The 26,108-nt window shown below is 42.2% G+C and overlaps 1 protein-coding gene across 2 annotated transcripts in view; it reads right to left on the reverse strand.

Moving 5' to 3' along the window:
- NDUFAF5 (NADH:ubiquinone oxidoreductase complex assembly factor 5) overlaps positions 1-26,108 on the reverse strand; it is a 658,571-nt gene that overhangs the window by 381,572 nt on the left and 250,891 nt on the right. The gene's annotated exons all lie outside the window — the stretch shown is intronic.

Genomic DNA, 26,108 nt, shown 5'->3' on the forward strand with positions numbered 1-26,108 from the left:
TCACCCGACGTCATTGCGGCAGTTATTCGGGTATAAAGGCATCAGCCGACGCCATTTTCCTCAGTGTTTCTTGCCCCAGATGCCAGGTGCCCTCTTGGATGGCTAAATTTGGATAAATGCCAAAGTTTCCAAATAGTAGAGAGCAAACACATAAAATAAGCATGTATGTACATATATACAAACAAATACACCATAATAGATCCCCGCAAGCTAGCTGAAGATTGGCAAATACCCTAGGAGTACCTCAGAGGGGAAGGAGGGTGGGTAATCCTGACTGCAGATGCATTCCTCTCGGACATCTACATTTATGGTAGGTACAAAACTGTACTATGTCCTTCAAGGATGCATCTGCAGTCTTTACAAATGGGTAGAATACCATAGCTAAACTAGGGAGGAGGAAATGAGAAGAGATTATGGCGTAGTTAGGATCCCTTGCAAAACAGCAGTGGCAAAACCAGCACGGGATCTAGAGTATAGAGGTAAGTTATAATGCTTGGCAAATGTATGCACGGAGGTCCAAGTAGCAGCCTCTATAATGTCCTTGGTAGCCACTCCTCGTAAGAAAGCTGTGGTAGTGGCTGTAGCCCTTGTGGAGTGAGGCCTGATGTTCTCTGGAGTTTTCTTTCCATGGTAGGAGTAACAAAATCTAATGCAATTTCCTATCCATTTGGAGATTGTCGGTTTAGAAATTGGTTTTCCTTCCTTTCCTGCTGCATATGCTACCAGAAGCTGGTCAGTTTTTCTACTGTTTTTTGTCCTGTCCAGGTAGTAGCGTAATTGTCTGTGTACATCCAAGGTATGTAAGAGCTTTTCTCCCCTGTTCTGTGGGTTGGGGAAGAATGTAGGAAGGTGGATAGCCTGATTTAAAGATACTCTGGATACCACCTTAGGCATAAATGTAGGATTTGTTCTCATGGACACTCTATCTTGATGGAAGATTAGGAAGGGTTGCACTGCCATTAATGCCTGTAGTTCAGAGACCCTTCTTGCTGAAGTTATTGCCAGCAGGAAAGCAGTCTTTCAGGATAAGTATTGTAATTCTGCTGTTGCTGCTGGTTCGAAAGGAGGAAGAGTCAGTTTTTCTAGCACAAAGTTCAAGTCCCATGCTGGCAATGGAGGTTTCCTGGGAGGTTTTACATTTTTAATTCCTCTCAGAAACTGTCTGAGCAGAGGATGCAAGAAGACAGGAGGATCCAAGCTGTACTCTGCTGAAATAGCTGATGCATGTATCTTGATGGAGGAATAGGACAGGCCTGTATGGAAGAGCTCCGCCAAGTACTCCAGGATGTTGGCTATGTTCACCAGTGTCACATCTTGCCCCTTTGCAGTACTCCAGAAGAGATATCTTTTCCATTTTGCTGCATAATTCTTTCTTGTTGAAGGTCTATGAGCCTCCAGGATTATGTCTTTAACCCGTTGGGATACATTCGGGTTAATTGCTGTTATGTAATGTTCCAGGCAGTTAGCTGCAGAGTTTTTAGGTTTGGATGCAGAATGTTGTAGTTGTTCTGTGTCAGCAGTAATGGGATCAGGGGCAGTGTCCATATTTGTTCCCGGGACATGCTCCTCAGCAGTGGATACCAATGTTGTCTTGGCCAGTCTGGGGCTATCAGAATGATCCTCGGAGGTTCCTCTTTGATCTTGAGAAGCACCTTGTGCATCAAAGGTAGTGGTGGGAACGCGTATGCTGTCAGGCTTTTCCAACTGAAGGATAGGGAGTCCACCTTCCAAGCAAGTGGGTGGTAAGTCCTTGTGCAGAATTTCTTCAACTGGTGATTGAAAGGCGATGCAAACAAGTCTATTTGTGGTAATCCCCATTCTCTTGTGATGGTTTTGAAGATGTCCGGATGCAGCATCCATTCGTGGGCATCTGTTGTAGTTCTGCTTAATATGTCTGCTAGAATGTTTTCCTTCCCTGGTACATAAATTGCCTGTAACTGAATGTTGTAGCTCAGAGCCACATCCCATAGGTCCAGTGCCAACCGGCATAGAGGGTATGAGTGTGTGCCTCCCTGTTTGTTGATGTACCACATAACTGTGGTGTTGTCTGTCCTTATCATCAACTGGCCTTCTTGGAGAAAAGGTCTGAATGCCTGGATTGCCAATTTTACTGCCATCATTTCTTTTAGATTTATGTGCAGATGCAGCTGGTCTTGAGTCCATAGGCCTTGAAAGCACTTGCCCATCATGTGTGCCCCCCAACCGAGGTCTGAGGCATCTGTCGTGATGGTTTGTCTTGGTTGACTTTTGCAGAAGGGCAGTCCTGTGTTTGATTGACAGGCCTGAGCCCACCATAAGAACTCTTGCTTCAGGCATGGGATCATTGGAATTTTGGTTTCTAGGCTGTGCTTGTGCTGAGACCACAAATTCTTTAGGTACCACTGTAGCTTTCTCATATGCAGCCTGGCATGAGGTACCAGTATTATGCAGGATGCCATGAAGCCTAGAGCTTGTAGCACTTTTCTTGCAGTTAGATGGCTCTGCTTTGTTAATGCCAAGAAGTAGAGAGGAAGTTGCTCTTTCTTTTCTGCAGTTAGAAATGCCATTTGTTTTGATGTGTCCAGTTCTGCACCCAGAAAGGTTATTCTTTGGGATGGAATCAGCCTTGACTTTTTGTATTGACTGTATATCCCAGGGCTTGCAGCAGGTAGATCACGCTTTGTAAGTCTTCTGTGAGTTTGTCTTTGTTGTCCGCTTGTATCAGGCAGTCGTCCAGGTAGGGATAGATTTGAATTCCCTGAAGTCTGCAATGAGCGATTACTGATGCCAGGCATTTCGTGAACACTCTGGGCGCAGTAGATAAGCCAAAGGGCAATGCTGAGAATTGATAATGCTCTGATCCTGCAAGAAATCTGAGGTATCTTCTGCAAATTGGTCTTATGGGGACGTGCAGGTATGCCTCCTTGAGATCTAGAGTTACCAGCCAAGACTCCTTGCCCAGCATGGGAAGAAGCTGCTGTAGGGTCAGCATTTTGAATTTTGGGACAATGAGGAATGTGTTTAAAGCGGACAGGTCTAGAATAGGTCTCCATTTGTTTTCTTTTCTTGGTACCAGGAAGAGCCTGGAGTAAAATCCCTTCCCTTGCTCCATAAATGGTACCTTTTCCACAGCTCTCATTCTTAATAATTGAGATATTTGTTTTAGAGCTTCTGTCCTTTGAGAAGGTGGTAGGTTTGGCATTCCTCTCTTTCCTGGTGGTGTATGGAAATGGAACCTGTAACCTTTGTCTATAGTCTGCAAAATCCATTTTCTCTTGTAATGCAGTGCCAGTTTCTTGAAAATAATGTTAGCTTTCCGCCTAAGGGTGCTTCTAGTTGTTCCCTGGTAGGCGGTGCCACCGCCAAGTCACTGTGATTGAGTTGTTGTAGTGGTGGTGGCTGTATCCGTGCCTCGTTGGTTGTTACCCTGCCACTGGCGACCCCTGTAGGCACCCCTGGACTGGTTTCTGCCTCTAGAGCGCCTATTCCTACCTCTTTGTGCCTTAGAGGAGTCCGGAAAGGACCAATTCTTGGAGGGCCAGTTCCTGCTAAACCTTGGAGGTTGAACTTGTAAGAAATCTTTCACTGTTTGCACAGATTTTGCCTTCTCTTCCATCTTTTTTATTACCTGCTGTGCGGGGGCACCAAATAAATTGACCTTGTCCATAGGTGCATCCAAAAGCTTAGATTTGACATGGTCTGGTAATGCCTGTTCTTTCAACCATGCATGCCTCCTGATAACTGTGCCAGTCATGGCTGATCTAAAGGAAGCCTCCAGTGCATCATAGCCACATTTTAAAGAATGGTTACTAACCTGCTGTATGTTATGTAACATTTCTTGAACATACTTTTATCTATAGATTCTTCTGAGGACAGCTTTTAGTCAACTGGTCAAGCATAAACTCTTGATATTGAATCATATGAAATTGGCAGTTCAAAGCTCTAGCTGACAAAGTAGCAGAGGTGTAAACATTTTTACCCCATCTCTCTAAGGACCTAGATTCCCTTTCAGAGGGGAGGGGGTTTTTAGAAGAAGTAGCTGCTACAGCTTTAGGGCCCTGGGAGATAGTCTCTGGATCTGCAAAAGGAGCCTTATATAAGTGGTGATGAGTGTCCGGGACCCTGTAGTACCTATCGGGCTTAGCAGGAGCCGGAGGTAAAGTATCAGGAGCAGTGCAAGCATCATTAAAAGCATCATCAACAACAGATAGAACTGGAGGTATAGCTAAAGGCCTATGCTGTGGCAAATGTAGAAAGGTCCTAAGCCTTTTTCTAGAGTCCGAGAAATCTTGGCCCTGCCACTGAAATTGTTCCCTCATAGCATGCAAGGTTTCCCCAAAGGAAAATTCCTCAGGAGGAGAGGCTGAAGGGATGGACTCCTCAGCATCAGAGTCTTCGTAAGGAGAATAAGAAGCCTCAGGAGGGTCTGTATGATCTGAGTCATCAGAGGAATCATCTGTGGCTACTGGCTCAGGGGGCTCTGCTCTAGGCCTCTTTTCTGGAGGAGGGAGAGAGGCCCTGTATGGATGAGGCTGGGCTCCACGAATTAAAGAGATGAGATCCTCTGCCAAAGAAAGCATATGGGAGCTGGTGCTGGGCCTGTGAGAGGGGGGCTTGGTAGGCACAGGTTTTGATGCTTTGGCTGCTTTAGCCCTGGCAAAGGCCTTAATAGACATAGCTGGAGGAGGCCTAGCAGCTCCACGTGCAGGGGTAGAAATATCTAGGGGAATGGTGTCTGATAAATCCTGGAAATCGCAACAGAAGGTTGGATTTCAGAAGCCGTTTCTACCAGGTTAGAGGAGGCCTCGGTAGAAGGCAAGTTATCGGCTGAAGAAAGAACCGCTTGTTCGGTTTCGGCCGAAACCGAGACACTCGTGGTAAGCTTAACCGCGGTTTCGGCTGAAACCGCGGTCCGCGAGTGTCGGTCCTTTTCTTTGCGTTTTTTGGTTATTTGCGTAGTCGGAGGATCCGACGGCATAATGTAGGCAAAATCGGAGCCAAAAATCTGTTCAGCAAAGTCCGAGCGACGTCTAAGCGTCCATCGGTTAAAAGAAGCACAGGCTAGACAAGCTGCTACGTCGTGGTCTGGGCCTAAACAATGTATGCAATAGGAGTGGAAATCTTTATGAGGTATTTGTTTCCCACAAGATAAACAGTTATTAACTTTCTCTGACATCGGCTGAGGCAAGAAAGAGTCCCCAACGGGGTACTTAGCTCTATAGAAGTCTTCGAAGTAGTATTCGGTAGTAGTAATCTCTGGATCTGACCGACCGGCACTTGCGAACAGCTTCTGCTTCGGGCGCCACGCGGCAAGAAAGACTGAGGAAAATGGCGTCGGCTGATGCCTTTATACCCGAATAACTGCCGCAATGACGTTGGGTGAAGTGCGACACCAGCCGAAGCCAGACCCAGACTTTGGAATCCGGCCGACCGAAGGGCTGCCTGACGACAGGACAACCCATTTGTAAAGACTGCAGATGCATCCTTGAAGGACATCTTGAGATTTTCTGCTGTACCTGACAAAATGGAAGGAACTACCTGCATTAATTTTATGAAATTACAAAGAAATGACTTGTGTTCCACAGCACGATGTGTTACTTGAGAAGGTACATTGTGTGTGCTCCAAATCAGGCCACGATAAATAGCCAAGATGTATAACAGTAAAGATGCAGTCAAACCAGCAGAAATAGTTGTTTGTAGAAAATGTGTATTAACTGTTCACCAAGCAGAAGAGAGGCAAATTAATCCCAGAAATCATGGAATGTTGGGAGGCACGTGTGAGATTCAAGCTGCTATATCCAGCTGTCTTTGGAAATTATTTCCTAAAAAATGAAAAATATTTTTAATGAAGAACAGGCTAAGGAGGAGGAAAAAAAGTTTATCCAGCAATGAGTGAGCCAGCAAGTGGAAAGAGGCTCTACTTGTCATTCTTCCAACAATAACAAAGCCCATGCAGACAGTTTACCTGTCAAACATTTTCCATTTTACCAAAGGATAATGCTTGGGACACAGAAAAAAAAAGCACAGACACTGACTAGAAGAATCAGGAGTACCTTTTACTTGAATCAGAGACTTGATGTTGGGAGATGAAGATAATCAAGAATAAGATCAGCAACACTGAAATTGATGAATAAAGGGGACAGTATAAAGCATCAATCCCAATGGATATAGGAATACACATGCAAGAAAATGTGGCAGAGAAAGATTGGATTTTTCTGACTGTAAAACTGGTGGGAGAATTATAAAATGCACCTCATTTCATGCAATTAAAGTATTTTGTTTTCTTGTTAAGATTTCTAAATTTTTTCATGATCTAAATTGTATATTATACTGTAAAACACACTTTTGTATAATCTGCAGGGGCGTTTTAAATATGAGGCGGGGGAGTCTTATTAGTGGCTTTTATATGTGTTAAAGATATTAAAGCAAGCAAGCATTTTTTTTTATTTAGTTATACAATACTCAGGCTTTATAATGCGACAAGATAAGAAGGGCTGGACAGAACTTAAAATTCATGTAAAATGATTAGTATGAATTCCACGTTTGGTCTCTACTGAAAAGAGGCCATTGGCCTAGTGGCAGTAACCCAATTAAAGTGTAAATGTCTTGCATGTTTTTGTATAATGTCTTATACAAGTTTTGTATAATCTCTATATGTGGAGCTTTTCTCTCTGGGCCTCCGCTGAAAATGTGTCTTATCCCAATCGGACTTTCCCGGTAAACAAATATAAAATAAATAAATAAAACAAAAATAAACACATAAATTAATCATAATATAATGTTGTTTACCAGAGTAGATGTCAACATTAATGTTGTTGATATTTAAGCAAACAGGCTTAAAAATAAAACAAAATAAGAAAGGTAAGGCAAATGGCAATTTTCTTGCATTTGGAAAAATATTAGCCATTTTTTTCCATCAGAAAATGCTTTCAATGGGAGACTAAGTCTGCAGCTGGGAGGCAGTTGTCCACAGTATTTCTAAACAGTGTGTTCTGAAAATTATATTCTTTCATGTAGCTGTAAAGTTGTTTTATGTTCTTTTCTCACTGCCAACTGATTTTACTTGGAAATTAGATGTCTGCAGATGGAAACCATCAATCTTAACAACTCTAAGCACACACTGCTGAGACAGAAATGTAAGAGGTACAGTACTGTTAACATTTAAATGTATACTGGCAAGCAGTTCAGTGAAAAATAAAGTTTGAATGTGTAGAAGCTTTAATAATTCAATGCACTTAATTTAACAGTGCACAATTTACTTTATTTAAAGATGGCCAGTGCACTTTTTCTTAGCGCTAAATGTTAATAATTACTGAAAAGTATACAAGTTGTTTTTCGCATCTGGGAGCGAAACAGACATAAGGAAAGAACAGACAGCAATCAGTTTAAGTAGGACTACAGGCCATAACGTGCACTTTGGCATGAGTAACCTTAATTTTAGATTACATAATGTCTGTGGGTGCAGCCATCAATTTGGGGCAACTACTCCTCCCTGGAGGTGTAAACGTCATTTGCTAAAAATGTACAAAGATGTACGAGTGTGTGTCCTATGTTAAAAAGGGATTGGGGGTTCTGAAAAATTATTTTGTTTTTGTCTGATTATTTTCATTGAAGCAAAAAGTCTCGAAAATGTAACATCGATTCAAATGGAGATGAAGAAGCAACTGTATAAGACATCAGCTTGCTAAACATTAGTCTGTGCTTGTAAGCTAGAAGTTGGAAATGCACATTTAAAGTAAATGACACAGTAATAGTTCTCTATCATAATGGTTACTGTCCGTATTATTAAGGAATGTAAATGGCCTCATAGGTAAAGACAACATGTAAAACTACTACCTTACATTAAGAAATGTAGGGTGAAAATAGCAATGTTGCAGGAGACGCATCTGGATAGACATGAGTATGTGACAAAAAGAATTTCAGAATGGGCTTTCAACAGAAAGCACAGTTGTGTAAAATCTTACTTTAACAGTAGATGTCTTTCTCTTTACTGTTGCAGTATTCTTCACCTAAGGCATATCTCGTCAAGAATAACCCAAACTCCGGCCAGTATATCAAAGCCTTCAGCTCTTATAGGCGCCGTACATCACACACACATGCTCCCCACACAAGATGTAAGACATAAAGGTGAAGTATGGACACACACAGTCCTGAAAAAGCCCCAGGAGGAACAGAATGGCTTCAGGGACAAAGAGGAACATGTGCATCCAAAAAGAATGGAAAAGGGCCCCTTGGCCAGTAGGGAAACTGAAGACAGGGCAAGAGTCAGTACAGAGTGGGAAGGAGGGAGGGAGAGTATATTCCAATAGTGAAGAGAAGAACATCTACTGTTACGGTACGATTTTACACAACAGTACTATGTCCTTCCATATCACTACCGCAGTATTCTTCATTTAAGTGAGAGTACAACAGGAATCCTGGGAGGAGGAAGGCAGAGGAACCCTCCTCAAACCCATGCTGTATACCCCTGGCAAAATGTGCTCTTGCCCTGGAAATAACATCCAACTTCTGCTGCTTGGTAAAAGTATGAACACAGGACTAAGTAGCAGCCTCAAGGAAAGAATTGGTATCCAGACCCTTGAAAAAGCCAATAGAAGAGGCAAAGTACAGTTGTGTACACTTACCATAAATGTAGATGTTCGAGTGTATTTACTGTTGCAGTCATTACGTTTGGGTAATCTGCTGTCCGGTTGCCCTCAGTCGGCCTGATTAACAAAGTCTTGGGTCCTGCGCCGGTTGCTGTCCCTTCTTCCATGACGTCAGGTCATCAGGGGTATAAAACATGCAGCCGACGCCATTACATCAGTTTTTCTTGCCCCAGATGTCAGGTGCCCCCCAAATGGGGAGCAAATAAAATTAAAAATACAAAACATATACCTCCAATCCCAAAAGCAAATGCACCAAAAGGGCTTTTAAGCATAGTGAAAGAAAGTAGAGGTATAGCCAGAGAAAAATAGGGGGCTGGAGTGAGGGTAACCAGGACTGCAACAGTGAAAACACTTGAACATCTACATTTATGTTAAGTGTACACAACTGTACTATGTTCTTCGTGTTTCACTGTTGCAGTCATTACATTTGGGTAGATTCCCAAAGCTATGGTTTGGTGGAGGGAATTATACAGCATTAGGACCAGCTATAAGGCCCTGCAAGACAGCAGTGGCAAAGCCAGCTCTGGATTTAGAGAAAAATGGTAAATGGTAATGTTTGGTGAACATATGATCTGAGCTCCAGGTAGCAGCTTCTAGAATGTCCCTGGTAGGAACACCTCTGAAAAAGGCTGTAGAAGTAGATGCAGCCCTGGTAGAATGGGATCTGATCCCTTGGGGGATAGTTTTTCCATGGTGCATATAGCAGAAACAAATACAATGGCTTATCCATTTGGAAATGGTTTGCTTTGAAATAGCCTTTCCCTCTGCCCCTGGAGAAAATGCCACCAGCAATTGTTCGGACTTTGAGACTTTGTCCTGTTTAAGTAAAATCTAAGTTGTCTGTGTACATCCAATGAATGCAGATTCCGTTCCCCCTTGTTCTGTGGATTGGGAAGGAAAGTTGGCAAATGAATGGTCTGATTAAGAGCCACACTGGATACCAGCTTAGGCATGAAGGATGGATTGGTCCTGAGAAATACCCTGTCCGCATGAAAAATGATGAAAGGCTCCACTGCCATAAGAGCCTGTAAATCGGAAACCCTTCTAGCTGAAGTGACTGCTAAAAGGAAAGCTGTTTTCCAGGAGAGGAATTTTAAGTCTGCAGTAGCAGCTGGCTCGAAAGGAGGGAAAGAGAGCTTTTCCAATACAAAATTGAGGTCCCAGGCAGGGATTGGAGCTCTCCTGGGTGGTCTTAAGTTTTTGGCCCCTCTGAGATACTTGCTTTAGCAGACGATGAGAGAAGAGGGGAGGTTCTGTGTTGTAATGAGTTGAAATGGCTGAGGCATGGATTTTTATGGAAGAAAAGGACAGGCCCTTGTGAAGCATTTCAGTTAAGAATTGTAAAATCTGAGGAATGTTGGGCACTGCAGTGCTTATGCCTTGAGACTGATTCCAGGCACAGAATCTTTTCCATTTTTCAGCATAAGATTTCCTAGTACTAGGCCTTCTCGCCTCCAAAATGACATCCATCACAGGTTTGCTGAGGGATGCTAAGGGTGAATTTAGGTGATTAGCCATGCTGCAAGATTCAAAATTTGAAGGTGAGTTTGCAGAATTTGATGGTTCTGCTGAGACAGTAAGTAAGGTGTATGAGGCAGGTGCCACGGTGGAAGATGTGACACACTGCACAGGAGTGGGTACCAATGTTGGCGAGGCCAGTCTGGAGCAATCAAAATCATTTTTGGTTTGTCCTGTTTGACTTTTAGTAGAACTTTGGAGAGCAGAGGGGGAAAGGCATAGACTGTTAGGTTTTTCCAGTTGAAAGATTGAGCATCCACTTTCCAGGCTTTTTTGTGATGAGTTTTTGTGCAAAATTTGTCCAACTGATAGTTCTGGGGTGAGGCAAAAAGATCTATGTCTGGGCTCCCCCATTTGCGTGTCAACATGTTGAAAATCCGTGGTGAGGCAAAAAGATCTATGTCTGGGCTCCCCCATTTGCGTGTCAACATGTTGAAAATCCATGGTTCCAGTTTTCATTCGTGTGGGTCCATGAGATTTCTGCTTAGTTTGTCTGCCAGAGTATTCAGCTTTCCTGGCAGGAATTGAGCTTGTAGTTGTACTTGAGAGCTCAAAGCCGTGTTCCACAATGCCATGGCTAGTCTGCAAAGGGGTTAGGAGTGTGTACCCCCCTGCTTGTTTATGTACCACATAACCATGGTGCTGTCTGTCTTTATCATTAATTGTCCTGGATGAAGATAGTCCTTGAAGGCTGTCAGTGCATTCTGTACAGCTAGCATTTCTTTTTTGATTGATATGAAGTTGCATTTGATTTGGGCTCCATTTTCCCTGAATGCACTTCCCTGCCAGATGTGCCCCCCAAGCATAGTCTGATGCGTCTGTATTTAGGGTTTGGGTGGCAGGGGGCGGTGTGAATGGCAGTCCCTTGTTTTGGTGGCAGGCCTCTGCCCACCATAGGAATTCTAGTTGCAGGCAAGGTATGATAGGAGTCATTGTTTCCAGGCTGTGACAATGCTGACACCATAGACTTTTTAAGTACCACTGAAGTTTCCTCATATGCAGTCTTGCATATGGAATTAGAAGAATGCAGGAGGCCATGAACCCCAAGGCTTGCAGTATTTGCCTTGCAGAAAGCATGGTTTTTGTGGCCACCTGTTTGAAGTAAGTCACCAAATGAATTTCCTTCTCTGGCGTAAGGGAAGCCATCAGGGCAGTTGTATTCAAGCTTGCACCCAGGAATGTAATTTTTTGAGAGGGTACCAGTTGTGATTTCTTTTCATTTATAGTGTACCCTAGACAAGTTTGAACCCTTTTTACAAATGCCAGATGTCCATGTTTTCTGCCTGAATTAGACAATCGTCCAGGTATGGATATATTTGAATATTTCTTTGCCTGCAAAATGTAGTTACTGGAGCCAGGCACTTTGTAAAGACCCTGAGCTCAGTAGATAAGCAAAAGGGCAGTGCAGAGAACGGGTAATGCAAGTAGCCTGCTTTGAAGCGAAGATATCTTCTGCAAGATTCCCTGATTAGGATATGCAGGTAAGCCTCTTTTAAATCTAGAGTTGCCAACCAGGCATCTTTGCCTAGCATAGGAAGTAACTGTTGAAGAGTCAGCATCTTGAATTTTGGAATGTCCAGAAAGGTGCTTAGAGTATATAAGCCTAGAATTGGACGCCATGATTTGTCTTTTCTGGGTACCAGGAAATGTCTTGAATAGAAACCTTGTCCCTTTTCCTCTTCTGATACTGGTTGAATAGACCCCATGCTCATGAAGGAAATTACTTGTTTCTAGGCCTCTGCCTACTGATTTGGGGGCAGGTCTGGCCATCCGTTTGGAATTGGCAACGTGTGGAAATGAAATCTGTACCCCCTGGGATACTATATTTAAAACCCATTTGTCCTGGGTTATAAGTTGAAAGTTTCTTGCATGAAGAGCCAGTTTTCCCCCCAAAGGGGCAGCTAAAAGGTAAGTGCTTGGTAAATGTAAAGGGAAGTCATTGAGACTGCTTACCATAGGGAGGTGTCTTGTTGTTTCCAGATTTAGAAGAGGAGACACCTCATTGTTTTGTTCTGAAAGTCCCTTGTGACTGAAACCTGGAGCCTTTGGAATGTCTGGGTTTGACTTGAGTGGGTCGCGAAGGAACTGGAAAAGACCAGTTCTTAGTAGGCCAGAGCCTACTAAATCTTGGAGGTTGCACTTGTAAGAAATCTTTCACAGTTTGCATAGATTTATCTTTATCTTCCATCTTTTTCAAAACTTCTTCAGCCTTATTACCAAAGAGATGGTCCTGTTGTAAAGGAGCATCCAACAAATTTGCTTTAACATGATCAGGCAGATTTTGCTCTTTGAGCCAAGCATGCCTTCTTAGCACAGACCCAGTTACAGCAGCCCTGCAAGAGACCTCCAAAGAATCAAAACCACATTGCAAAGTATGTTTTCCAACTTGTTCAGCTGAATGCAATAAATCCTGTAAATCTTTGTTTTCCACACAATCAGAAATTAACATCATTTTCGGTTTAAGCAGTCCCATGATATGCTGTTGATATTTTAGCATATGAAATTGACAGTTTAAAGCCCGGATTGCCAAAGTTGCATAAGTGTAAACCTTCTTACCCCATCTATCCAGCGCCCTGGAATCTCTATCAGAAGGGGTAGGATTTTTCAGCAGTAGAAGCCTTAATGCCCTTGGGACCCTGAGAAATGGTTTCAGGATCTGCAAGAGGATTTTTGAAAATGAATTTGTGGGAGTCAGGAACCCTGTTGTATCTGTCTGGCTTACAAGGAGCAAGAGGCAGAGAATCAGGAGTTAGACTAGATTCTGAAAAAAACATCAACAATGTCTAGAACAGGAGGTATAGCCAAAGGCCTATGCTGAGGAAGAAGAAGAGAATCCCTGAGCCTCTTTTTAGATTCAGAGAAATCCTGACTTTCCCAGTGGAAATGTTCCCGTATGGTATGCAAAGTTTCCCCAAAGGAAAAATCCTCAGGGGGAGAAGCAGAAGGAATGGAATCTTCTGCATCAGAGTCCTCATAAGAAGATACAGACACTTCCTGTTCATTAGAAGAGTCAGAAGAAATAGAATCCTGTTCAGAAGATTCATAATCAACGTCTTGCCTAGGCCTCTTAGAAGGGGGGGGGGGTTTGACTATCCCTGATCAGAGTAATTAAATCTTCAGCCATTTTGATCATTTGTTTTTTAGGCATAGGACCCTGCACATGTGGCCCAGGCATCGGTTTTTTAGGCATAGGTCGAGATTTTGGCCTTAGATTTGAAGATGGCATCGGTCTAATATACAAATCTGTAGGCCTGAAAACACCCTCAGAAGCCAGTGCCTGCACAGCGGCTCCGGACCCATCCAAGGTAGAGACATCTGCGGGTTCCATAATGAAGCATCTCGCGGCATACCAGACTCCGAATGGGTCTCAGTAGAGGCCTGCGAATCAGAAGTAGCAGGTATCAGTAGATGCGAAAGCGCCTCACTGAGTACCAGCGAACTGACGACTGGCTTAGGAGAAGCGTCATCGGCAGTTTTGGACCTCGACGGCCTGTCTTTGTCTTTTTCTTTGCATTTTTTTAGGTATTCTGGTAGTCGGATTGTTAACCGACGACATTTCTGGATAATTAAAGCATGAGCCAAAATATTTAGAAGCAAAAATGTACAGACGTTTGATAGTGCGTTGATTAAATACAGCACAAAACCAACAGCAAGATACATTGTAGTCAGGGCCTAGGTAAGGAATACAGTACAAATGAAAATCCTTATGATGTACTTGCTTCCCACAAGTAATGCAATTATTAACTTTTACTGACATCGGTAAGGAGCATGAAAAAGTTTCCCCAACGGGGTAATTAGCTTTTCAGTTGATGACTTCGGATCTGAAACTTGAAAACGAAAATTTCAGGAGTCGGACGACCGGCACTTGCGAACTGCTTCTGCTGCGGGCACACGCGGCAAGAAAGACTGATGTAATGGCGTCGGCTGCATGTTTTAAACCCCTGACGACCTGACGTCATGGAAGAAGGAACAGCAACCGATGCAGGACCCAAGACTTTGTTAATCAGGCTGACTGAGGGCAACCTGCTAGCAGATTACCCAAATGTAATGAGTGCAACAGTGAAACACGAAGAACATCCGCCCTAGTACAATGTACCTTTACAGACAAGGGGAGACATTTGCCATAAAAAGAATAACAGAAGGAAATGAGCTTAAAAATTCAGGATGAGATAGCTTACTTAGAAACAGCAAAACTCAAAGTCCTGGGATGAAACAAACAAAAAGCTGCTTGGATTTGTGAATAACTATTTTTATCTAAATACTATCAGAGCTGTCTCTGCAAATCCAAGGAGTGAAGAGCCTTCTCTCTGGCAGACTGCAGAGAAGGAAAAAAGGGAGGAGGATGAATAGGCTGATAAAGTTACAATTCATTGACCACACTGGGGATAAAAGAAGGTTTAGTACAGAGAGACACCCTGAATCAATAAGAAACTAAAAAGGGAGGAAAAGACATGACAGCCTGAAGTTCAGACACACTTTCGGCTGAAGCAAGGGCCAAAAGAAGAACAGTCTTCCAAGTACAATGTTGTAAGGAAGCTGAAGAATCAGACTCTAAAGAAGCCTAGGTCATTTCAAGTACAGAACTGAGGTCCCAAGAAGGCAGAAAAGACTTCCTGGGAGGCCTGACATGAAGGATACCTTTAAGAAATTGCTTGACCTCAAACCTAAAAGCTAGAAGAAGATTCAAGGGCTGACTAGCAGATACTGCTGACAGGTGAGCTTTAACTGAATATTATGCTGACTCAGCATGGAGCAGATCATACAAATAAAACAGAACAAGTGGAACCTTCACAGACAGGGGATGCTAATGGTAGAAGACAGGCACCAGACAGAAAATCACTTCCATCTGGACATACAGGATTTTATGCTAGTGGGTTTCCTAGCCTCCTCAGAAAAAGACGTGACTAAAAGGGATCAAAACCCCATCATCTACAGTGTCAGCTGAACAGAGGACAAGTAAGGATGGACAAGAGATCCCTTGTCTTGTGCAAGATGATCCGCATGGTGAGGTAAGTTGTGATAAAGTTCCGTCAGGCAATTGCACCGACTACTATTGGTCAGGCCAGCTGTCCAGGCACCAGACTGTCCAGAGTATGCCCTGGTACGTCGGTCAGGCATATCCCAAGTCTGGCGTCAGTCGTCAGAGCCAGCCGTCAGCGCGACCAGGCGCGGACAATCCTCCAGTCTGCGTCACCCCACATAATCGAAATATCAAAAAGATCCCCAAAAAAACACCTGCAAGGAACCCTAAAAACACGCACAAAATACCGACAAAAAACAATAGAGGGTAATATGCAAAACATACCCCTAAACACAGAGCATCCACAGGAGGTGACAGACTGGAACATGCAGGATCTCCCGAAGCAGAGTGGAATCCGTATGGCAAAATCTTATGAAGCAGGAGCTTTTCCAAGGTGCTGCACTGGCAATGAAGTGTAGAACAGCAAGAGACTTAGAGGGAGGCTGGATTGAGATAAAGAAAGAGGAGGTATTAGGAGAACCTATGCACTGAGCCCAAAAGCTGACAAACAAGCCTCGCCCCCTAGAAAGGGAAAGGAAGTGCCCCTTAGATGGTGTGCACTGAACTCCAAGAAGCTGCAGGAAAATCCTTGCCAAATAACCCACTTAGAAATAAACAAAAAAGTTAGTCCAAGGAATAATCCTAATCCCAGCCAGATCTTTGACTATGGACTCAAATAGTTTGTGCAACAAAAAAATGCAATCTAGAAAGAATTTCCTAAAACAAACAACTGCTGCCACTGCCTAAATAGTTGCACACAAACAATACAAAAGCTTGCCTAAAATCTTTAAAGTTTTATAAAATCTTTTGCCTAATATCAGTATGCCTGTAAAAAGTGCGCATTAACTCCCCTTTTGGTTTAAAAAGCTGAAGAAATCACCTTAGAAATAAAGGAAGGATTAAAAAAAATAGAAACCACCTTAGGCATAAAGGAAGGAAAAAAATGCAGATTGTAAGAAGTATCAGCTCAGTCTCAGAAAGGCAGTCATGCAGAAGGGCCTAAAAAAGCAAAAGCCACTCTTGCCAAAGTAAATTAATAAGTAAAATTTTCCAACACAGACAAGTATTTCAATTCAGCAGTAGGCTCTCTAGACAAAGGTTATTAAAAGCAGGGTTTTTCCTTGGGAAAGGTGAAAGGAGTAGAGCAACAATGGAGCTCTCGAACATCTTATTCTTTGGAATGTACAAATCTTACACATGTTCTTCGCTGAACATTGCTGCCTCAAATCAGGAAGTGAAAACCAAGCCAGAGTCATAACTCAAAGAAGGCTCATGAAAGCCTTTGGAGTGTCCAATAATAAAGTAAAAAATGAGCCATGGCACTCTGTGCCATAAAGAAATCTCCAATTTCTATTTTGTCTCACAACACATTCTTTTGTTCCATTTTTAGAAACTTTCCAGCTCATTATCAAATACTGCAGTTTAAAACTAGGAGAAAAAGCTGTTGGAGATTGACATTGTGGAGATGTTAGGAACCTGATAGATGAGAGTGTGCCATGAAGATGCCGGCAAAATGCAAAGATGAGGAATGAATAGTGCAAGGATAACAGATGGGAATCCTTCTGAGCCCTGCAAGGAGTGCTTCGCTTGCCATCTCAACTAGTAGTGATCAAGCAAATCCTTAGAATTTGGCTTGAAATAATAATAATTGAATATGGCTGTGGAAGAATACAGCTTTTAATAGCACCTTTTTTTTGAAGGTTTTTCTTTAAAAGAAGGCATATTCCGGGTGTGCAGCTGCTGAAAAACCCCTTTACCACTTTCCTATCTGGTGTTGGTAAAGTGAACAGATCTATGTCTGGGGTGGTTTAGTGAAGAAGCCTTTTGATTCCAGTGAAGAGTTCCCCACAGCACTGTCTTCTGCTAGAAATTGTGTGCTCTTAACACATCTTTCGTGGAGAAGTTTGCAAATTCTGCTTAACCTCGAACATAAGGAGTGGTTGTGTTCTCGGCAGAAACCTTGAAATCATTGCTTAGTTGATTAGAGAGCTACCTCATGTAATCCCTTGCTTGTTGATGTACCCCCACAGTTGATGTGTAGTGACAACATGTTACCTGCCCTGGTGAACTGGCTAACATAGTGAAAGAACCAAATCTGGAAAATAACTCCTAATGGGTAAGGTAGATTGTGTAGTCTGGCAGGCCACTTGTCTTGCATCCACAATGCTGTAGCATGGTGAAATTCCAAATTCTTATGCATCACCCATAAAGATGAATCTTCAGTCCCCAATGCAGGCATCCTGGCCCGCCCACCAAAATTTAGCTGGTGGCCATGTCAATTATTGAGTCCCTTTTTTTGGTGACATTTGTGATGTGTCCACACAAATTCTTTTGTTGGCAAGGTTGCTTCCCTACAGTTTGAGAGATTCCAGCAGTGCGCTGTCCATATACATTTTGCCATATGCTTGAAGGCTCCAAGGAGGTGCAATGAAATGAGCACCAGCACCAGAGATCTGTTGAAAATGAACCTTGATAGATAATTGTTTGTTTGTCAGTCATTGATGGACTGATCTGCTAGTTGATTAAAGTGATATCTGACTCTTTTGTTTGTCCGGCCCAAAAAAAGCCATTCTTTTATTCAGCTATCACAGAATAAGCTTGAGAGCCTACATATACTATAATCAGAGACTGGCATTCCAGCTCAATTCTTTCTTTCTCTAGGTCTTCTTAGCACTGCTACCAGAGAGAGCAGATGAAGTCTAGATCTTTATAGTGAAGTAGCAAGTGGAAGGCAGAAGGCCGTGGAGATACCAGAACCTTTGTGAATAGTTCCATGCTATGCCCCAAGCAATTTAAATGCAAATTTGAGAAATAAAGCAGTAGATAAGGCAAAAGGAGCTGCAATGTCAACTGATATAAGAACCCTCATGAAGGTAAGCCATCCAAAGATCTAAACTTACCATCCAGTGATCTTTGCCCAGAAAAGTTAAAATAAGTGAAACATGCCCAGACTTGGAGATAGGAATGTCCAGATAAATATCTAAACTCTAAAACTCAAATTTGTCCTTCTGGTGTTGGTATATATAAAAAAATCCTTCTTCTCCGTTTTCCCTTTCTTTACTACTAGGAGGCCTGAATATGGAATCCTAGCCCCTTTTGAATAAGCCTCTAGCTTTCTAGCCTGTTTTTTCCTTTGTGGAGGAGGGGCTTGTGAGGAGGGGGCAATGGGGGGCAATGTATGGAAATAATGAATGGGGCAATCCAATGAAAGGAAATAAAAAATCTAAATCTCTTGAATCCATAAAACCCCCATCTTTCTTGAAAAAGAGAATCCCTTCCTCCAGAAAAAGAGCCAGGCGAAAAAGGGGGGGCATGGTCTGTTTAGCTGTCTTGGGTGCCCTCACGGTCATTTCTGTCCCTCACCCTCCCCCTGTTCTAGGCCTAAAAGAACCCTGAGGTTTGCCCCTACCACTGCCTACCTACCACCCCCCTCTGGGAATCATAAGCAGGATATGTCCATCCCCTAGTAGGCCAATTTCTACTAAACTATCAATTGTGGCTGCACAAACAATTTGCAGTTTGCTTAGACTTTGCTTTGTCCTCCATTTCTTTACTCCTGCATTTTGCTTTCTTTGTAACAAACCGAAACAAACAACCAAAAGGAGCATCCAAATCCTTGTCACATCCTGTTGCCTTAATCAAATCCTCTCTCTTAATGGCCTCCCCACAGAACAGAGAGCCCTAGGGCAGCAGGAGGCCCCAGGAGGCCCAAACCACATCAACCTCGGGAATGCTTGTAGGAATGCTTACCCACTTGTTCAGACAGCCCAACACAACCCCACTAACCTTTACACTCAATACCTTTCCACAAAGCACCTACCTTAGATTTGCTTCAAATTTTGAGATTTAAGCATGTGAAACTGACAATTCAAGCCGACATCAGCTGACAGGAAGTGAAAAGGGATGAAGAGGTATACATTTCTTTCCCCATCTATCCAAAGCCTCCAGTGAACTTTATCAGTGGAACAGGGTTTTAAACCACAGACCTTTTAACACCTTTAGGCCCCTGAGGCCCCTGCCCTAGGACTCTAGAAACCTGAAAAGATACTCTAGGCACCCCCAGGCACATTAGTATCTATCAGGCAGGGAGCAGGAGGCAAAGAATCAGGGTCAGGGGAAGCCCCTGCCAAAACAAAAACACCTTCACACACAACAACACATAGCTAATAGGCCTATGCTGGGGCAAAAACAAGAATTCCCCTAAGCCTTTTCCTGAATCAGAGTAATCCTGGCCTTCCCATTTAAAGTGCCTGCCTTTGGCCAAATGAGAGAGAAGGGGAACCAATGCAGTCTGGGTCAAAAGGGAGTCACCAGCAAGATTTTGGGACGATCCTGCCTGATCTTGTGCAGAACCCATGATAATAGAGAAGAGGTAGGAAGGAGTATACTATCATCCCCTTCCAAGTAAAAGACAGGGCATCCACTTTCCTAGTCAGAGGATGTGGGACTTTGGAACAGAATAGAGGAAATTGTCTGTTCAAGAAGGGAGGCAAAGAGATCTACCTGAGGAATAGCCCACTGATGGACAATGCCCAGGAACACATCTCTGTGAAGCAACCATTCGTGAGCTTGTGTTCTAGACCTGCTCAGTCTGCCACTAGATCCTGCTATGAAAAAATGTAAACTGCCTGAAAAGTCACTTTATACTGGACAGCTAAATCCCAGACCTGAACAGCCAGTCTGCAAAGGAGATAGGACTTCATGCCTCCCACTGCTTCTTGACATACCACATCACAGTTGCATAGATGGTGAAGACTTTGATGGACCCGGGATGACAGAGGGAAAAGAAAAACAGAGCTCTCATCTCTTTTACATCGATACGATCAAACTTCTGATAAGGATGCCAAAGGCTCTGGATCTTTAGGGGGCCACAAGAGGCGCCCAACACCCTGTCTGAGGCATCTGTTAAAAGATCCTGAGTGGAATGGGAGCTTTAAAAAGAAGTCCTGGATTGAGAGAGAGAGAGTTGAGAAATCCATCACTGAAGGTCGAGCCTGAGACAAGGAAGAAAAGGAACAAGGAATTCCAAGGGGTGGCAATGTTGAAGCCACACCGATTTTGGTATCACTGAATTTTCCTTGTATAGACCCTGGTGAGAGGGAACATGGGAAAGGTAGAAGCCATAAATCCCAGGACCGTGAGAAATTCCCTGGCTGTGACAAAAGGACAGAGGAAGAAGAAAATGGAAAAATATGGTCAGAAACAAAACCTTGGGGACAGAAATTGATGCCAGCTTGGGGACAGTCAGAAGCCTGTATCAGAGGAAAACATGATCCTGGGAAGGTGTCAAAACTGATTTCTAGAGGTTTATGATGAACCCCAGACTGTGTAAAAGACAAGTGGTAAACTGGAGATCCTGCAGCAGACTGCTGGTAAAAAGAAACTTGAATAAGCAGGCCATCTAGACAGAGAAAAATCTGTATACCTCGAAGCTGTAAAAAGCAATGACAGGAGCAAGGAATTTTGTTAATACCCTTGAGGCAGTAGAAATGTCAAAGAGCAAACAGAAAACTCAAAATGAAGGAAGAGACAGAGAAATGTGAATATTTCCTGAAACGAGGATGAATTGGGATGTGAAGGTGTGCATCCTTGGGTTCCAGAAACACCAGAAAGGCCTGGGGAAGCAGAAGAGGAAACTATGTCTGAAGGAATAACATCCATAAAGAAGCAATCTTGAGAAAAGTGTTGAGCAGGGAAAGGAGCAGGAAAAGATCCAGAATTGTTCTCCATGTACCCTCCATCCAGGGAACAAATAACACCCTGGAGTAAAACCCCTTCCTCACCTGGATGGGAAGAATGAGTTAAAAGGTGCCCTGATCCAAAAGAGATTTCCATAAACTCTGGGAAATGAGGAATCTGTTCTCAAGGAGGTTAAGAAATGCCTGAAAGTGACTTCCAAACCATGAAGTATCCTTGATGGATGAATTGACAAAACCTAAGAATCTGAGATGAACCAATGCCAATTTGGAAGAGACAAGGAGAGGGGAAGAGACAAAGGGAACTGACCACTAGGCTTATCCTGAAAAGAAGGTTCCTGAGAGAAAGGACTCTGACTACACTTAGTAGAAGAACATGTCATGTCTAGAACCCTTCCTATCCTTTTGAGGGGTCGAGTATTCCTACAAACAGCGGCAGACTTGGAAGGATAGTTCCTCTGAAACTTGGGAATAGGGGAAACAAAAATACAATTAGTTTCCTGCACAGCCTTACCCTTATCTTGGAGAGACTTAAGTTAGCAGTAGCAGTCCCGAAAAGACTTTTGCTATCTAAAGAAGTATCTAAAAGCTTGGTCTTGATATCACTAGCCAAAGCCAGAAGACATAGCCAGGAATAACGCCTCATCACTGAATCAGAGGCAGCAGCCCTGGAAGAGACATCGGCTGCATCACAGCTGCATTTTATTGAGTGATGGGTAACTTGTGAAGTGGACCCCAACAGTGAAAGGGTAGAAGCCTTCCCTTCAGACTCCGGAAGATCAGATACCAGCCCAGAAACCTGAGAAAGGAGGGCCACAATATACCTGGTCATACGAGTTAATGACCTTAAAGGACAAGGTGACAGCAGTATAATCTTTCTTGCTTAAACTTTCCATAGCTCGACTGTCCGTATTAGAAGGAAGGAGCTTAGTAGATGGCAACAACTTACAGTTTTGTCATAAGAAACTGATACCACTGAAGGATCAGAAAATGGGCAATTATAAGGAAATTTGCAATCCTCAGGCACTCTGTAGAAACTAATCAGGCTTCTTTGGTGCAGGAGGCTGATTGTCAGAAGCTACAGAGGCTGCAGAAAAAATATCCAAAAGGCAGCCAGAATAGGAGGGACAGCTGATGGTTTGGGAAGCTCCATTTGCAGGAGTTCATAACACCTCTTTTGAATGTCAGAGACCTGGGAACAGCCCTACTTAAAATAGTCCATCACATGGGCAATAGTATCCCCAAAAGTAGAACTCTTCCAAGGGAGAATCTGGACTCAAAGAATCCTCTTCTTCCACACAGTAGTCCAGGGGGGAAGGAAGTTGGGAGGAGTAAGCAAGGGATTTTTCCCCAGAATCCAAAGCCTTATCCGAGGAATCTTCCCTAGGTCTCATAAAAGGAGTGGAAGACCAGGAGGGAGCAGGGACAGATACCCCTTTGGGAGGCTTCAGTGCCGTTAAAGCATTAAACAAAGCCAAGTGAAATCTTGCTATTCACTTTGGGGATAATTAACAGGGAAATATGCTTAAACTATTGCTCCTTTTTCTGCAGGAAATCATCAGACCATAAAAAATGTTTTTTATATGTATATGTGTTATTTTTATTCATATATATATGTATAGAATATATGTATATATATATATGTATAGAATGTGTTAGCTAATAATGTAGAGTTTTTGTGTAGATTTTTAAAGTGTTTTTACCTATTGCTTTATATATTTTTTGCCTTAATTTTTCATTTAATTGAAATCAGTATCTCAATGGCTGCTATTTATTGATGTAAGCTTATATATGGTGCTGCTTTAGTAGTTGTTTTATGGTCTGATGAAGCTATATTGTGAAAGTGCTTACCTATGGTCGACTACAATAAAAGAATGTTTTTTATGGTTTTGCACTTGGCTGCGTTCCTGAATTTATGAGTTGGATTGCAATTTGAAGTGCTTTTTATCTCATTTGGATTCATTTGGATTTGGGAATTCAGCATTTCCAGATTGCTTTCAGTACTGCCTGATTGCCTTCCGTTGTGGTTTTATTACTTGCTAGTATAAGGGATGTGATTTCAATTTAGGCTTTAAACCAACAGCTTCATTCAGCCCTAGTCCCTTATCTGCTTGTAATTCTAAAATCCAGTTCACTTCAATGCACTCTGTGTGATTTTAATGTTCCCTCCCCTATTATTTACATTATATAATTGCAGAAACATAAAATAAAAATATATGATCATTTCCAGCAGCACTTATGTTTATACAAAGCATTCTTCAGATGACATTTCCTGATATCAATGTGTTCCTAATGGGAACTTTAAATGTTTTATTAGTCTTCCCAACATAAAAACTTGTACATAATTTACACACAGCAGGATATACTAAATTATTGCTTCTACTGTCAGCATAAAAATTAAATCAATAAACACGATTAGTGGTTGGATGGACATAGCATGTATCACTATAAATAAGTTTACACATATTACATGATCTACATGCAAAAGTGCCCCATCTATCAGATATGGTATTCTTTTTTATATTAGAATTAAAAAATTCTCCTTTTTAGAGACCAGCTAATTTTAAAACAAAATTAAGCAGCGTCACCCAATAACATTGCACATTTATCATCCATCATCAAAACTGGCCAATTTTTCTTAATGTCACAAACAAGGTACACATCATTCAAATACGTTAAAATTAATTCTAAGTTTATTACAGCTACTACAATTTCTGTGTACAATAATATTATCAGAAAAATATGGTTTAGCTAAACCCTATGTGACAATACTTCACTAATGGTATGGTTAACTTCAGCATCAGAATATCCTCTAGCTAAAAAAATCAGTTTTCATTTCTCTAAATATTCTAAGCATATTATCATCCTTATCATTTAACCTAGCTGCTCTACAAAACTGATTTTTAAGGACATTTCTATGGACATAAGGATGCATGCTCCCTCGATGTAACATATTATTTTTCTTAACAGGTTTCATGTACATGCCAGTAGATAATTCATTACCATGTTTCTTAATACATCTAAGAATCCAATGCATTCTTTATCAAATGTAAAAGGAAATCTCAAACAAAAAATGTAGTATTTTGTAAATAGTTAATAAACTCAGATAAAACCTCAGCTGGTATATTCCAAATAATAAAATCTACATCCACAAAGCAATCATAATACAGAATAAGCTGCTTAAAAATAATTTTAATTACTAACATATAAAGACTCCCACTGAGCTAAAACCATACTGGCATAGCTATTTGCACACATGGTTCCCATAGCTACACCAATTCTTTAAGTAAAAAATATCCTGAAACGCAAAAACATTCCCCAGGATTCAATAAAATCCATGTAGGCTCCATGCAGAGCCTACACAGAATGTACCTGTACACGGCCACTGTTCCCCCTCTGCAGCGTGCATGCATATTAATCATGGCACGCTTGCTGAGGGAGATCATAGTAATGGGCATATTGAATCTGTGTAGGCTGTCACGTGGTTGTGGAATGTCCAGCGAATTCCTGGACAGATGTGATGTACAGGATGAAAATCCATGTAATGTACCCTGCTAGTGTAGAAATGTGTGAAATTTAGTATTTGCATTATTTTTGTAAATTTTTTTTTTAATGCCCATTTGCGCGGTGTGGAGTGCAGCAATACTGAACTGAGCTTACATATACACAGCTGACACCTGTCAGACATCTAAAAGTAGAAACCGAATGTAATTATTTATTTTGCTTTCTTTTAATGCCCATTTGCATGAAGCAGAGCACAGCAATGTCGAGCTGCACGCACAGGTGACATCTGCCAGACATCTAAAAATAGAAAATGGATGTAATTAATTATGTGTTTTTGTCTAAGTGTTATTTTTTTGAATGGCTGTCTGCATGGCACAGATCGGTACTTAGCAATGCTAACAGGTAGCTTAGTAGTATATGTGAAGATATACTGGTTTTCTTACTATCAAAGTAGCTAAACAGGTAGAGTCACAGCCTAAAGTGTTGTAGGTCCCAGGTTTGAGTCCCCAGTTATCATACCTTTTTACATTTATTGCTGTGGAAATGTGTGATGTGACCTAAAGGGCGGTTTAATTTAAAAACAAAATTGTTACATTTGGAAAAGCTGCGCAGTGCTAAGCACTGCTTAAACATGGTCAATGGCTACTCTGTCTGTGTGTTGTTAAGATTTGCTAAAACATGGTTGTGTGAGTTTCCACAATGCTCAGCTCTGCTAATCTGGTTTTGGCAATGCTAAGCAAAGCTGCACTTTTTTGAATGTTACAGTATGATGTGTAAGGGAGGGAAATGGCCTATATTAAGGCCAATAGGCAGGAATTCTGCAGCATTTATTGAAGTCTTATTAACCTGTCGTTATCCCAGGCAGTGTTGGTGAGGGAGTACAGAGATGGGGTGTGCAGGAGTCCAAAGTGTTTGTTGGATTCCTGGTCTAAAATTATGAACCCTGGCTGTTGCAGGGCAAGTACAATGGCTCAGAATGTAAATCTGAAGCCTGGTATTGGCTTGGCCAGGGATCTTACCAGTGCTACTGGTATCTCCTGCACTGGTGAGTGGTGTCATCATTGCTATGATGACCTGAAGTGAAGGAAGAGGGGAACATTGGACACCTGGGTCCAAAAGTCTTGGGCTGGACAAACCCCAAAGATATGCAAGTATGTTTGTTACTACATTACTAAAATACAAGCTGAAACTGTGAAACAGCTGAATGGGCTCTCAACGTCCAGTCTCATGCCAGGCGGCTGGCCAGGATGCACCGGGATTGCATTAATTATGGATGTTTTCTGATAACTGTTGTGCAATAAACAGTACCAATAACAATATGCAATAAGGTATAAAGCAGGATTGTGGTTTCCTAAGTAATGCATTCAAATAAGTGCAGTAGGGGTGTATTCATTGCATGTCTATTCTAACATCACTGCAGTCAATTGTTACATTATATGCACATGTCCCCTGGAGTCGCATCTTTTGGGTTCTACTCCCATGCCTGCCAACTAAGACAACACAGCTGCCTAGGCTACTGAATGTACATGAACACACCTCTCAACTGTCATAATTTTTCATAATGTAATGACAACTCCCCAATCTCAATTAGCAGACAAATGATTACCTGGAATGCAATGTATTTGCAAATCTGTTTACAGAAAGTGCAGTTGTGTACACTTACTATAAATGTAGATGTTCGAGTATATTCACTGCTGCAGTCATCACATTTGGGTTATCTGCCTGCAGGTAGCCCTCAGCCAG

The sequence above is a fragment of the Protopterus annectens genome, chromosome 1.part2 (assembly GCF_019279795.1).
Source record: "Protopterus annectens isolate FY-2018-M chromosome 1.part2, PAN1.0, whole genome shotgun sequence".
Taxonomy (NCBI): Eukaryota; Metazoa; Chordata; order Ceratodontiformes; family Protopteridae; genus Protopterus; species Protopterus annectens.